We start from the raw sequence: 4,634 nt of genomic DNA, 5'->3' as shown, positions 1-4,634 counted from the left end.
ATTATATGTATCTGTCTTTTCATTATGCCTTGCCTCCGTTTCAGGTCTTTCTCACCCACTAGGCTGGACACAGCACCCAGTAAGTGCTGGTTCCTTCTTTTCCTGCAGGGAGACGCTTATCACAAGACATCTCTGTACCACTTCTCACCGAAGCCATCTTATGATCCCTTCAGACACTTGGAATGAAAATACATATAACATCTTATTCTCAAAAAGGCATTAAAGAGAACGCTGATAGCAATAATAAGTACCAATAATTGGGGGAGGGATCACCTGAGTGCTGAATTGTCCATCAGGTATTTCCTTTTCTCCTCCTGGCTGTCAACTAAGGGGTTCAGTACAGAATCAACCTTGTATATTCATGCATTGACTCCTCCATGTGGGTCAGTTTCCCTAGTCAGAGAATATATTGGTTGTTCAGTCAATCACTTCACAAATTTTCTAAGCACCCACTATACACAAAGCCCCCTTCGTGGACACAACATTTCTGTGGGCAGAAAGGATGTGCCAGAAAGCACAGGGATTATTTCTGCTTTATGCTATTTCTGCACAACCTCTACAAATGCAGAAAGAAGCAAATTCCTACAGATGCAGGATGAGTGCCAGCCAGGCTGCCCTTCCACCCACCCTCTCAGAATCCAGAAGGCTGAGGGAATACAGCAAATGGTCCCTCAGCCAAGCAGTCAGCTTTTCCAAGCCAATCATTGATGTGGTCTGACCTGAGAAGCCCTCTTGCTACACAGAGATGTAAGCAGCTCCTGTCCGACTGACACTCACATATACTGTATTTCTCTTTCCTTTATCCTACATTTTCAATTTAAGCAAAGCAGGCTTAAGGATCATGGTAGCATTATTCACAATAGCCAAAAGGCAGATGCTACACAAATGTCCATCAACAGATGAATAGATAAACAAAATGTGATGCATGCACACAATGGAATATTATTCAGCCTTAAGAATGAAGGAATTATGACCCATGAGACGATGTGGATGAAGCTTGAAGGTGTGAAGCTAAGTGAAACAAGCCAGTCACAAAAGAATAAATGCTGTGTGATTCTACCTATGTGAGGTACAAAGTCGCAGAGACAGAAAGTAGAATGGTCAGGGCCTGGAGGCAGGAGGAAAAAGGAGTGTTTAATGGGGACAGAACTTCAGTTTGGCGAAATGAAAAGGTTCTACCGGTGGATGGTGGTGATGGCTGCACAACAGTGTGACTGCACTTCATGTCACTGGAATGTACACTGAAATGGTAAATTTCATGTTTTGCATATTTAACCACAACTTTTTAAATTTAAGAAAATGTTTAAGAGGAAGAAAAACAAATGAGACTGATAGGAGTTATTATGTTTTGTGATCAAAACAAAGTTGATCACCCTGTGAGAGGGCATCTAACTGGCTGACCCAAGTCAGCCACTGCAAAGGTGCAGCCGTTGTGTGGGGAAGATCTGCTCCCCACCCCCCCAACCCCCGGCAATGCAGGTGATCTGGTTTTGGAAACACAAGTGGAAACCATGGAACGAACAACTACTTGGTTATTGAAGCCAAGCTAGAGACTGCACTGGATAGAAGGGTGCCTGGAGATAAGACTTGTTGGGAAGACCAAGGACTGGGCAGAAGTCTGGTAGTTTTCCAGTAAGAAAGAGCATAGAGAGGACCTGAGATACTGAAAACTCACCACTAAATACCCGGTGGAACACAAATACCAGGCTACTTGCTATTTGCTAGTTGGGAAGATCCCCTGGAGAAAGGATCAGCTACCCACTCCAGTATCCTTGGGCTTCCATGGTGGCTCAGACAGTAAAAAATCTGCCTGCAATGTGGAAGACCTGGGTTCAGTCCCTGAGTTAGGAAGATCCCCCCGGAGGAGGGCATGGCAACCCACTCCAGTTCTTGCGTGGAGAATACCCATGGACAGAGGACCCTGGCGGGCTACAGTCCACGGGGTCACAAAGAGTTGAACATGACTGAACAACTAGCACAGGGAAACCTTGGATGGGCGCTGTCTAGTCCAGTGCCCTCATAAGACAGAGGACACAGCTGAAATAGAGTTTAAGGGATTTTCCCAAAGTTATACTGGAGGCCCATGCCCTCCTGACTCTGTCTAGTGCTCTTTCTGCTGCTGCTGTCCGACTCTGTGCGACCCCATAGATGGCAGCCCACTAGGCTCCCCCGTCCCTGGGATTCTCCAGGCAAGAACACTGGAGTGGGTTGCCATTTCTTTCTCCAATGCATGAAAGTGAAAAGTGAAAGTGAAGTTGCTCAGTCGTGCCAGACTCAGTGACCCCATGGACTGCAGCCTAACAGGCTCCTCTGTCCATGGGATTTTCCAGACAAGAGTACTGGAGTGGGTTGCCACTGCCTTCTCCGAGTGCTCTTTCTACTCTTTCATAAAACAAACTCATACTCTGAGGGAGGTTTGTCCTCTGAAGTACTTATCACAGAGGGCAGATGCCTTCAGTCTTCACCCCAGAGTCCCCACAGTTTACCTTTCCTTTCCAGCCTCCCTCTAAATTCCTGTTCTTTTTGGCCCTGATGGTTTCCAGCTGCCCCTGCTCAAGTAAGCCTCAACCCTGGACAGTGAACCCTTGTGAGTCATCTGTGTCCCTCTGCTTTGTAGTCAGCCTCTGCATCCACTGCACAGCAAATGCTCCATGAGCCCCTTTATTGATGCTCAATCCATCCTCCTCAGCGTCCTTCTGTGACAGCTGCAACTCCCCTCTCCTTAAGCTCCCTGAGGAGCTCTACCTTACACATTCAAACTCTGCCCCATCCTGCCCCTGACTTCATCCAGAAAGTTGAGGTAATTGCATCTAACTTTCCTCTTTGCCCCACTTCCTGATGGACAGGCTGGGTTCATCTTTGCCCATCCTCTCTTGCAGGTCAGAGCACATGTGTCCTAAGACCTTTCTTTCTCTTGAGTCCTGGATTCTCTTTTGCCTACTTCCAGTGGGTTCTCCACCCATAAATTCTCCTCTGGCTCTGCCTTCAGTCACATTTTCACTGTTTTCTTGTTCTCAAATTAAAGCTTCCTCCAAAGACCTGCAAATTTGACCCTACAAATCCTCATCTCTCATTCACAGAACTGGTCCCTTGGTGGCCCCATATATTGTCCAAAGCAGTGGGAGTGCCTGCATGTGTTTATTCTTTAAATTGCTTCATTTATCTGCAGCATTAGACATTCCTGATCCCTCCATTCTTATGGAAATCCTCTCTTACTTGCCTCCTCCTACTTACTTTTCTGACTGTCCCTTCTTGGTTTCCTTCATAGATAGCTTTTTCTCCATCTGCTTCTTAAATGTTAGTGTTTAGTGGGAGGTGGCTTGGCCCAGCATCTTCATTCTCCCTGGGCTGTTGTTCCCATTCACTTGGTCTCATATGATCCCAGCTCTGACCTCTCCCTTGAGCTTCAGACCACTGTCCACAGCTGCCTTCTGGACCTCTCCACCTGGGAGTCCCAAACCACCTCACCTAAGGCCTGTGTGAAATGGGACTCATCACCTGCATAGCCCCAAGACACTGCTCCTGCTACATTTCCAATGTCAACTCCACCTGCTTACAGAACTCAGGGACTTGGTGTTCACTAGATCTTTCTCACTCTGCCCATCCTGGTTGTGGTTGTATTAGTCTCAGTCTGGTCTGACTCTTCATGACTCCATGGACTGTAGCCCACTAGGCTCCTCTGACCATGGGGATTCTGCAGGCAAGAATACTGGAGTGGGTTGCCATGCCCTCCTCCAGGGGAAATTCCCAACCCAAGAATTGAACTCAGGTCTCTTACATTGTAGATGGATTCTTTACTGTCTGAGCTATCAGGGAAGCCCACTCAGTTCAGTTCAGTTCAGTTGCTCAGTCATGTCTGATTCTTTGTGATCCCATGAATTGCAGCACGCCAGGCCTCCCTGTCCATCACCAGTTCCTGGAGTTTACGCAAAGTCATGTCCATCAAGTCGGTGATACCATCCAGCCATCTCATCCTCTGTTGTCCCCTTCTCCTCCTGCCCCCAATCCTTCCCAGCATCAGGGTCTTTTCCAATGAGTCAACTCTTCACATGAGGTAGCCAAAGTATTGGAGTTTCAGCTTCAACATCAGGCCTTCCAATGAACACCCAGGACTGATCTCCTTTAGGATGGACTGGTTGGATATCCTTGCAGTCCAAGGGACTCTCAAGAGTCTTCTCCAACACCACAGTTCAAAAGCATTAATCCTTTGGCACTCAGCTTTCTTCACAGTCCAACTCTCACATCCATACGTGACTACTGGAAAAACCATAGCCTTGACTAGAGGGACCATTGTTGGCAAAGTAATGTCTCTGCTTTTGAATATGCTATCTAGTTCGGTCATAACTTTCCTTCCAAGGAGTAAGCGTCTTTTAATTTCATGGCTGCAATCACCATCTGCAGTGATTTTGGAGCCTAAAAAAATAAAGTCTGACACTGTTTCGCTATCAGTTATCAAATCTTGCTAAACAATCCTCACCCCATATACACAACATCTCAAATTTAGCCCCTGTCATCTCTCACTTGAACTCTGAAGGTGGTTTTTTACCTGGCTGTCCTGCTTCCAGCCTGGTCCCATCAGGCTCATCTCCATGGAGATGACACAGAGTGTGTCCTGTCACTGTCTGGATTCCAAC

The sequence above is a fragment of the Bos indicus genome, chromosome 28 (genome assembly GCF_029378745.1).
Source record: "Bos indicus isolate NIAB-ARS_2022 breed Sahiwal x Tharparkar chromosome 28, NIAB-ARS_B.indTharparkar_mat_pri_1.0, whole genome shotgun sequence".
NCBI lineage: Eukaryota > Metazoa > Chordata > Mammalia > Artiodactyla > Bovidae > Bos > Bos indicus.
Note: the sequence above shows the minus strand (reverse complement) of the source record.